We start from the raw sequence: 10,978 nt of genomic DNA, 5'->3' as shown, positions 1-10,978 counted from the left end.
GATTAATATATAAAAATCAGTTGTGTTTCTATACACTTGGAATGAATAATCCAAAAATGAAACTGATGAAACAATTCCATTTACAAATAGAATCACAAATAACATACCTAGGAATAAATTTAACAAAAAAAGTGCAAATTTTATACTCTGAAAACTATAAAAGATTGTTGAAAGAAATTAAAGAAGATCTAAATAAAAACATCCCACGTTCATGGATCAGAAGTCTTAATATTGTTAAGATGTCACTATTCCCCAAAGTGATCTACAGATTCAGCACAATCCCTAGAACCCCAGCTGACTTCATTTTAGAAATTGACAGGCTGATCCTGACATTCATGGAATTGCAAGGTACCCAGAATAGCCAAGCAATCTTGAAAAAGAATAAAGTAGGAAGACTCCCAATTTCAAAACTAAGTACAAAGCAATGGTAACCAAGACAGTGAGGTACTGTCCTAAGGACAGACATTTAAGTCAATGGAATATTACTGAGAATTCAGAAATAAAACCAGTGTCTGTGGTCAACTGATTTTCAACAAGAGTGCCAAGACCACTGCATGGGGAAAGAGTAGTTTCTTTAACAAATGATGGGGGGATAGCTGGATATCCACATGCAAAAGAAGTTGGACCCTTACCTCACATTACATAAAAAAATTAATTCCAAATGGATCAAAGACCTAAATGTAAGAACTAAAACCATTAAATTCTTAGAAGAGAACAGGGGTAAATCTTCACAACATTGGATTTGGTAATGGTTTCTTAGATATAACACCAAAAGCAAGAGCAACAAAAGAGAAAATAAATTACACTTAATCAAAATTAAAAACTTTTCTGCTTCAAAGGATATTATCAAGAAAGTAAAAAGACAACTTCCAGAACAGGAGAAAATATTTGCAAATCATGTATCTGTTAAGCAACTTGTATCCAGAATATATAAAGAACCCTTACAATTGAATAATAAAGATAATTAACCTAATATAAAAAACTTCAATGCTTCAAAGGATATTATCAAGAAAGTAAAAAGACAACTTCCAGAACAGGAGAAAATATTTGCAAATCATATATCTGTTAAGCAGCTTGTATCCAGAATATATAAAGAACCCTTACAATTGAATAATAAAGATAATTAACCTAATATAAAAATGAGCAAAGCATCTGAATAGATATTTCTCCAAAGAAGGTATACAAATGGTTAATAAGCACATGAAAAGATACTTGGCATTATTAGTTATCAGAGAAATGCAAAGTAAAATCACAATGAGATATCACTTCACACCACTGACTGGAACCAAAAGTCAGGCGGTGAGTGTTGGCAGGTACGTGGAGAAATCCGAACCCTCGTACGCTGTTGATGGGGCTGTAAAATGGTTCCACCACTTTGGAAAACAGTCTGGCGGTTCCTCTAAAGGTTAAACTTAGGGTTACCATTGCCCTGGCAATTCTACTCTTAGGTATACATATACCCAAGAGAAATGAAAATTTGTACATGAGTGTTTGTAGCTGCATTATTTGTAATAGTTAAAAGGTGGAAACAACCCAATCGTGCATCAACAGGTAAATGGATACACAAATTATGCATATATTTTTTAGCCATAAAAAGGAATAAAGTACTGACACATGCTACAACGTGGATGAACCTTGAAGACATTGTGCCAAGTAAAAGAAGCCAGTCACAAGAGACCACATATTGTATAATATCATTTACATGAAATGTCTAGAATTGGCAAATCTGTGAGACAGAACGTAGATTGGTGGTTGCTTAGGGCTGGAGTGGGACGGGGAGGGTAGGGGGTGATCGCTAAAGGCTACATAGTTTCTTCTCAGGGTAATGAAACTGTTCTATAATTGACTGTGGTGATGGCTAACATTATGTGAATTATATCTTGATAAAGCTGTTAGAAAGAAAAAAGACCAATAAGTTAAGTTGTTTATAATTCCACCACCCTGAAATAATCTCTCATAGCATTTTGATCTATTTCTTTCCTGTTTTTTAATGCATGTTTTTCATATAATTGTGGTAATGCTTCATAAAGAATTTTGAATATTACCTTTTGTGTTTATCATTCTGACTATAGGAATTTGTTCATCCTATTACAGACTCTCCTAATTGTTAACAAGTATATTATCTACTTATATATACCATAATGTAACCATTTTCTCATTGGTGGGCATTTAAGTTGTTTTTATTTTTTCCTTCTTTCTTTTTCCCATTATAATGAGTACTTCAGTAAATTTACTTTTTCTTTTAACACTAGAATTTCCTCGTGAAATGCCTTATGTGCATCTCTTTTGTTCACAGGGAAAAGAAGATCTCCCGGAGCAGTGCCCTGAAAGTGCTGGACCATGCCATGATTGGGCCTGAGGGCACGGACAACTGTCATAAGTTTGTTGACATTCTTGGCTTACGAACCATCTTTCCCCTCTTTATGAAATCTCCCAGGAATATCAGGAAAGTGGGAACCACTGAGAAGGAACACGAAGGTAGGGTTCCCTGGAGGAGTCAACCTAATTTAGGTATATTAGGAGAAAGGGATAAACAAAAGCTACTTTGAAAAACTCTGACATGCATTTGGGGACTGGGCTCTTGAGAGGAAACGTGCTACCTTTTTCTTTCCTATCTTCTGATTTTTCATGTGTGAAAAGCCACCCAGAGACCCCAGGTCTCTGATGGCCTTTGTTGCACCAATTCTCTGCTTGTTTGAATCCTGGTAGTTCCAGTTCCTTCTGGACTGTTAATAAGCCTACATGTGAGGGTTTTGTTTTTTCACTATAATTTGTAGCGAGGTGTCTCTCTGATGGAAGACCCTTTTGAAAAGAGTAATGAGATGGCAACACATGTCACCTCCGGAGTGGTGCTTTCATGTATTTCTGTACTAAAGTATGATTCAGCCAACATCGGGAATTGCCGAAATAAACTATTTACAGCCCAGATTCCCCTTTTTATGTTTCTCCTCCCTGATGGTGAACACTCCCAGCAAATTGGTGCCATGAATTGCGACGCTGTAACTGGAGTAGTTACTGCTAGGCCAATCTCTTCCTACTATTGTCTAGTGGCCTGCTGCGTCCCTCCCCCTAGTAAATAGCCACAGTGCAATCTGGAAAGCCAGAGATTTATGAGCATTGACAGGTCTGCTGGAGGCTAGCAGACACTTGCACCAGGGAATTTACATGGTTGGATGGTTATTTTAAAGTGTGGGGAGCAGGTGGAGGGAGGCGAGGAGGTAGTATGTATGAGAGAGGAGGAGAACCTAAGCTGACTAGCTGACTGATTTGGTTGTCTTCTCAGAAGCAACATTTGTCCCATGGTTTGGGTGATTTTTTTTTTTTTTTTGTCAGTGATTGGTAGAATTGGCATAGGTATTTACAGGATCTTTTGCATTCCTTGCCCTCATAGATGAAAGTTTGAGAAATTCTGTCTCTTGTCAGATTGACCTGGGCTTAGTCTCTTCCAACTTGGAGTGGCTAAAGGGAAGGTAGCGTGACCTGTCTTCAGTGTTCACCTCTAATGATATCTTCTTTGATAAAATCAGCTCTCCAGAAACAACAGAAAGTCTAGCAGGAGCAAAGAAGGAACTGGCAATGCAAAAGCTGGAGACCTGAGAACAAGTAGCGACTTCAGTTTAACGCAAATCAGATTTTGACCAAACACTAGCTATAAATATGTTAATCCTGCTGTTGGATTCCCCCGACCCGGTGTAAATTCATCAAAATGAAGCCATGAGAGAGGGAGTAGGGAGGGGGGAGGTCTTGGAAAGCTAGAAGATAAAATTTTCCAGTCACCATCCACTGAAAACCTGCCACATACCTGGCACTGCTGCATTATTTGCTATCATATTTAGGCCTCACAGCTTATGAAGTAGTTGGTGACATTCTTATTTTTTTTAGATGAGGAAATTAGCTGAGAAATAAACCAAGCTGTAGTTCTATGACTAACTAGCTGTGTGACTTTAGACCCTTTGCTTAACTTCCCTGGTAAAATGAGGGAGCTAGACTAGTGAACTAAGAGCTCTGATATCTGCACCTTCAGGCTCTGAGGCACAGGCTCTAGTTGTCGAGGTTGCCCTGTGATCCAGGAAACTCCCCTAGGACTATGCTGTGGCTGACCTGCTGGGTTCCGCTGAGAAACTTGATGCCGTGTCTTGAGCATGCTTGAAGAGAGTGTGAAGGAAAACATCCCTTAGCAAGCTCTTGCTCTGTGTGCATGGTACTGAGAAGAGGACGAAGTGACAGATTCAGTGAGCATCTGTTTTCCTTCTGACGAATGTGCCCGGTGGCGTGCTGGCAAGAGTACATTTGCTTTAGAGTACCCGCATTAGGAATTTGATAACATTGTATTAGTGAGGGCAGTGACTTGGTAAGGCAGCTCCTAGAAGGCATGTTTGGACTCTAATGGCTGGTGAGGATGAGCTCTGCATCCTGAGTACACCAGGACCCTGAGAGTAGAAGTGAACCCCAAGGAGAAAGTACAGCCCTACACTTCCTGCCACCCCTGCCAACTGCTGCTGCTACTGGCAAAGCAGCGCTCAGCCATGAATGGTAGGGTGAGAATGGAGGCAGGGCAGGGCAGGGCACATCGTGCAAGGTTTCTTCATCCTATCTCACCCTTTGAGCAAGTCTTGTGCTCTCTGTTGCTCTCTGTGTGCCGGTCCTTCTGACGTAACTGGGCCAGGTTTGTGTGCTAAGCTAGGGCACACTAGCTTCAGACCACTGAGAATATTGGTGAACACGCCCGGCTCGTTCCTGCCCCCAAGCTTCCACTGTGCTCTTTCCTCCATCTGCAGTGATTTTCTCTGACCCATCTGCCTGGCTACCTTTTAGGCATCCTCCAGCTCCTTAGTTTTGATGTCACTTTCTCAGGGAAGCGTATTGTGAACTCCTAGACTAGGACAGAGCCTCCTATTCAATGGACTCTTGGTGTCAGGACTTTGCCTTTGAAGCCCTTAAAATTGTAAAGCCAGTGGCCTTGTCACCTCTGAGTCACATTGCCTAGCAAGGTGCTTGGCATGTGGTAGATGCACAGTAAATGTTTATGGACTGCATGAATGAACAGCCATCTTCCCTGAAAGACTGCTCATTGAATTCAAACATGGGTTTGGGGCTCTCCCAAGAACCCCTACAAGGCAGTTCAGATTGCTGGTTGTCAGTCAAACACCTGGACTGAGTGGTCTTTCTCCCAGCGTTTTTGGAAACAAAAACGAGTGGGTTGCTAGCCATAAGTTTTACTTGGTCACGTTGGCTTGGAGATTATGGCAGAGGCCCCTCCTTAGAGCCACACCCTTATGAGCCATGTTGTGCATAGAACTTCCTTATAGATGAGGCCACCCTGTGCCAAGCTTCTGGTAATCCAGCTCCTAACTAAGCACTACGGACTGGGAATTAGCTCGCCAGTCCAGAAGCTCAAGTGAGCTGCCTTACACTCTCTCCTTTGATTCTTGTCAAGCCTCAGGGGCTTGTCACACATCCTGGTTAGCTTCTTTAAGTCCTTCCAATCTCAGCCCCTGTCACTTCTCAGGACCTTCCCCAAACTGCTGCAGTAACAGTATGACCTGATTGGTACAGATGGATCTGCTGCTTATCAACTATGTGATCTTGGGCAAATTCCTAAGCTGTCTCAGCCTCAGTTGCCCCATCTGTAAAATAGGAAGACTGGAGCCTACCACATAGGGTGGTTGCAAACATCAAGTGAGATGCCATGTATATACTTAGAATAGATCCAGAATAAAGTAGGCAACTTAAGAACTGTTAGTTCTCCTCTAGCAAAACTGTCAGCATTTCTGCCCACTCTGGCCTGAATCACATGTGCCTATCCTTCTGAGAGGTCACTGGGAGGGTGAGAGGAGGGTGTGTAGGTCTTGGAAATGGGCAAACTCATTCTCGATGGGGATGTCAGGAGTCATGCTATGCTAAATAGCAGGGTGGCATGAAAACTGCTGTGTTCTCAAAGCCAGCACAAGAGGTTGAGAGAGGAGAACCTAGATTAAGGTGACTCTGGAGAGGAGGGTAAAAGCAAAAGCCACCCTTACAACCTAGAATTGCTGGTAATTTCGTTCCTCTTTTGTGAATTGGGGTAGGGAAGGAAAAGAATTATTATAATTGAAATCCATTCAGGTTTGCATAATAAAATCTTCAGAAATAGATCAGGGGAGGCACTTAGCTTGGGGGATGGGTTGGAAAGAAATAATTTGCCCTTGGGTGCAATAGCATGATTAGCTGCTCCCTCGGTTTTATGAAGAATAGCATAGTATGTATTGTCTCCTTGGTATTAACTGCTTCATAGTAGGAGGGAGGAGGAAAAGAGCTGGGATCCAGAAATGGCATCTGACCTTTACTTCTTGTCTCTTTTTAAGATTCTTATTAAAATAGGTCCAGTTTTCCTTGTATTGCTTCATTAGGTAGATGAGTTATTGAGTTTGTAGCAGTTCTAGTTAATTGCGCTGTTTTAACATGGTTCCCCTGGAGGCTGTTAAGAGCTTTAAGGGAGGGGGTGAGCTAGCCGGCAGTGTGTAGGTGTGCGGTGTGCATGCTAGATACATGCACGCATTTTTACCTTTTCAACAGTGACAGTAGTTGATAACAGGTCAATGCTTTAAACAATATTTTTCTGTCATCAGTGAAGAATTGTAAGTGATTCTGGTGGGCTCTACATGTCAGGAAGCATTTGGTTGCCTCATGCTTCCTCCTAACAGCTAGGAAGAGTGGATCAGAGCTCCCACGCCACCTACCAGGGTTAGGAGAGGGAAATGGCAAAACCTTCCCTGAAGTCAGAAAAGAAGGGAGGTTAGCCAACATAGACAAAAAAGAAACATTTTTAAAAATCTCCATGGTAAGCTGTGGTAATGACATGGCATTGTTTGGGAACAACTTTTATTGGGGGTCCTGCTATGCTCAAGATATAACAAAAACCTAGTATATGGAAGGTCCTGTGGAGACAGAGAACAAAATAGAATGCCTGTCCTGGGGGAGGCTGCTCTTTTCTAGTGTTCCATCTCCTGATCCTTTTCCTCTGCCTGTCCCTCAGACATTCATTTTTGAGTGGATGGGCAGTGTCTTTCCCCAGTTGTTTTTTTTTTTTCCCCCACTCTGAACACTCTCCTTGGGTGATCTCATCTACTCCCTGCCACTTTAAGCTTCACCTATCTGCCATTGACTCCCAGATCTTCAACCTAGTTCTTGCTCCCAAGCTCTAATGCCGCAGTCTCCGAGTGAAGCTTCATCTGTATTTACAGCTGCTCCCCGTCACTGGTATCACTGCCAAAGCTCCACCTCTTGTCAGATCAGCAGCAACATTAGATGCTCATAGGAGCGCAAACCCTATTGTAAACTGTGCGTTCGAGGGATCTAGGTTGCCCACTCCTTGTGAGAATCTAATGCCTGATGATCTGAGGTGGAGCTGAGGTGGTAATGCTAGCACTGGGGAGCAGCTGCGAATACACATTATCATTAGCAGAGAGGTTTGACTGCACAATACATGTAATATGCTTGAATCACCCTGAAACCATCTTCCCCTACCCCCTGGTCCATGGGAAAATTGTCTTCCATGAAAGACCGATTCCTGGTGCCAAAAATGTTGGGGATAGCTGCTCTACTGGGCACAGCTAATAACCAGCAGAGAACTCCGCTTGTTCAAAACCATACCCATTCCTTCACTGTCCCAGTGTTTTCTGCTTTTCTGTCTCGGTAAATGGCACCACACTGTCAACAACCTCAGAAATCCACGTACCATTCCTAACTCTAATATTCCCCACATGTAATTGATCATAAGGCCTATGAATTCTACTTCAGAAAAATCTCGACTCAGTCCTCTTTATTGCCACTGTCTGCCCTCATTACCTCTCCTGAACCTCATTCAGCTTTAACAAGTTTCTCTGCTTTAGTCACCCAATTTTCCTGTGCCCTCAAAGCTTCACAGCCACCATGTGGTTAAGAGAGATACTCCCAGCCCTCAAAAAATTGCAGTTTGAGGAAGGGGGAAAATAGACATAGGGAAAAAAACAATTTTGCAAATATTTACCATAAAACTATATTAGCAATTACAGAGACATACCAGACAAGAGTACCTCATTGTTAAAGGGAACAAGAGAACAGATATGCTTAGAGAGATAGACACTTCTGGTGGAAGGGAGATGATGATACAGGTTAAATCAAAGGGCATTGGAATTTTAGCCAACCAGTTCATTTGTTATTAAACCTGTGTTCAGCATCTGTAGAAGTATCCTAACACATCTGATTGTATTTGAGACTTACAACAGCCTCAACAAGGTTGATGTTATTTCCCATTCTGAAGACGGGGAAATTTTAAGACTCAGTGAAATCATGGCTTCAGGTCATACAGTGAGTAAGTGGCTAAACTAGGAGTCAGACTCTCTCAGCTTCTGATTACAAATCTCATGCTCATTTCACAAAGTCATTGCCATTGGTATTTGCTGTCTTGGGTCCAAACTAGCTTGCTCTTTGGATTGCTGGTCAAAAGAGTTCTTAATCAGAAGACCTTGGTTTTAACCTTGGTGCTTTGACATATTGTCATGGTGGTAAGGACTCTGACCCTTTTAAATTGCACAAGTTTAAAAGTTTAAATTGCACGGCAAAATGACTTGGTGAAATTGTTCTTGTGCCTATCAGTGCTTAGTGCATGGTAGGTAGTCAGTAAATATTGAGTGAATAGGTAAATGAATTTATTTAAGACCTTTGTATCATGAACTGGCTACAGTCAAGATAGTTAAGAGAATTGTGGAAATCAGAGTATTAATGTGTTAACCAATTTATGGTTCTATGATAAAAGGCTCCTCAGCATCTATCCCGCGGTAGTGTTCAGTACATATTTGTTTCTTCACCTGTAAGAATAGGATTAATACCTACCTTCTTGGGTTATTATAAGAATTAAGTGAGGTGAGGTGACTTACTGAAGTCTAACATAGTGTGGAGGTGTTTAGTCTGTTTTGTGTTGCTATAACAGAATAACTGAGACTGGGTAAAGTATAAAGAAAAGAAGTTTATTTGGCTCACGATTCTGGAGGCTGAGAAGTCCAAGATTGGGCAGCCCATCTGGTGAGGGCCTCATGCTGCCTCAACTCATGGCAGAAAGCAGAGGGGAAGCGAGCATGTGCCAAGAGAACAAGCATAACAGGCAGCTTGCTTTATAATAACCCCCGCTTGAGGTAACTAATCAGTGCAGTGAGAGTGAGAATTCGCTCATTCCCACCAGATGCATCGATCCCTCCTTCATGAGGGCAGATCCCTCGTGACCCAGATGCCTCTGAAAGGTCCCCCCACCTCTCGACACCATTAACTTGGCAGTTAAATTTCAACTTCAGTTTTGGCATGGACAAACCACATCCAAACCATAATGAGGGGTTTATAAAGGTTAATTTATTGGGATCATTATTTTAATACTGACCCCAGCCATCACACTGTAATAAATGTTATGTTAGAAGTTGTGGTGGCCCAGAGAAAGGAGTATCCTAGGGATTCTGGGAAGGCTTAAGAGATGACATTTGTATGTTCCTTGAAGGATAAATAGTATTTCATTCTTATACCAGAAAGGGGAGTGGCAGAGGGGACAGTGGTACTTGGCATGTTTAGCTAGTTATTGTGATACGGATGATTAAGAACATGGGCTTTTGATTAAGACAAGATTTGGATTGGTGTCCTTGTCCTCTCATTTACCAGCTGTGTAGCTTTGGCAAAGTTACTTAATCTCTCTGAGCCTATATTTCCTCAATTGTAAAATTAGAATACTATGAGGATCTATCACATAAGGGTGACATGTGAAGATTAAATGAAATACAGATCAAATGCTTAGCACAGTCTTTGTTTTATTAGTATTGGCTGGAATGAGGATCGGTTTCTAATTTATGTTCCTCTTCCTTATATGTTGATAATTTTAAAAGTACCTGCCTGAAGAAATGCTTTTCCTCTTTGAATCTGCCAGTTGTAGAGATGGACTGTCAATGTGCCAGTTCTATGTGAAATATAAAACAAAAATCTTCCCAGAGAGAATATACCAGGGAGCCCCAGGTCCCCACTTCTCTGTATAACCTAGAAGCAGAGAATTCAAAGATTTTTTTCCCCTCATTTTTGTATTCTCCAGCCTTGAAAACCAGAGTTTTTTATAGTGGTCAGAACAACAAGTAAGTGAAGAGTGAATACTATTTAATTTTAAGAATGGCGTTAAGCCATGTACTAATAGCACTTTATGTTAAGTAAGGATGCAAATGTCTTGCTGTTGTTTTTGTTGCTGTTTGAAAACCTCATGATTGAACAGTTTCTGGATCAATTCCTTTTCTTTCTCTCCAGCTGTTTGTCTTATTTCCTGACCTCAGATGACAAAATGTAGGGATGCTGAAATAAACGTGTTTGGACTTGGGGTTCATCAGGCTTGAGGGGATGATTTTGAGTGTTGCACATCTGGTTTACTAACTGGCTCAAGTCATATTAAGGATTTACCCACAGGTCTTTTCCAAATAGAGCACAACATAGTTGTTTGCCATTGAGGAAGACAGTGAAACAGAGGATACAACTCTTCTTTTTGGGGGGAGTTGGGAAAACTGGATAATGGCCGGCTCAAATCTATTGAACATCCACTAATATACTCAGGGCATTTACAGGTGCACAGAAATGCTTTTACGAATTAGGCATTTCTACCTTCTTTTTACAGGTTAGTCTCAGAGTTTGTCAGTTACCAAATACCCTTTAGCAAATTAGTGGCAGAGCAGAATTTGAGCCTAGGTCTACTTCTAAAGCTCTTCCAACACCAAGGTAGCTCCAGCGGTTGGTAATCCCGAGGCAACACAGAGTCCTGGAAGGAAGATCGTTTTTGTAGGCAGGTAGGCCTAGTTTCAAATCCCAGCTCTGCCCACAAACTAACTGGTAGCCTTGGGCGAGTTATTTCTTCTTTCTGGACGTTGAATTCCTCTTCAATCAAGTGGGCCTGTTAAAACCTTTCTCAAAATGTTTTGTGGAGAATGATCATGAGTATCCGACA

General features: G+C 41.5%; 1 protein-coding gene across 1 annotated transcript in view; it reads left to right on the top strand.

Moving 5' to 3' along the window:
• Window positions 1–10,978, top strand: part of CTNNBL1 (catenin, beta like 1) — a 177,341-nt gene that overhangs the window by 104,668 nt on the left and 61,695 nt on the right. The window lies entirely within an intron of this gene.

The sequence above is a fragment of the Propithecus coquereli genome, unplaced genomic scaffold, assembly GCF_000956105.1.
Source record: "Propithecus coquereli isolate 6110/MARCELLA unplaced genomic scaffold, Pcoq_1.0 Scaffold780, whole genome shotgun sequence".
NCBI lineage: Eukaryota > Metazoa > Chordata > Mammalia > Primates > Indriidae > Propithecus > Propithecus coquereli.
Note: the sequence above shows the minus strand (reverse complement) of the source record. Positions and strands in the feature narration are given on the sequence as shown.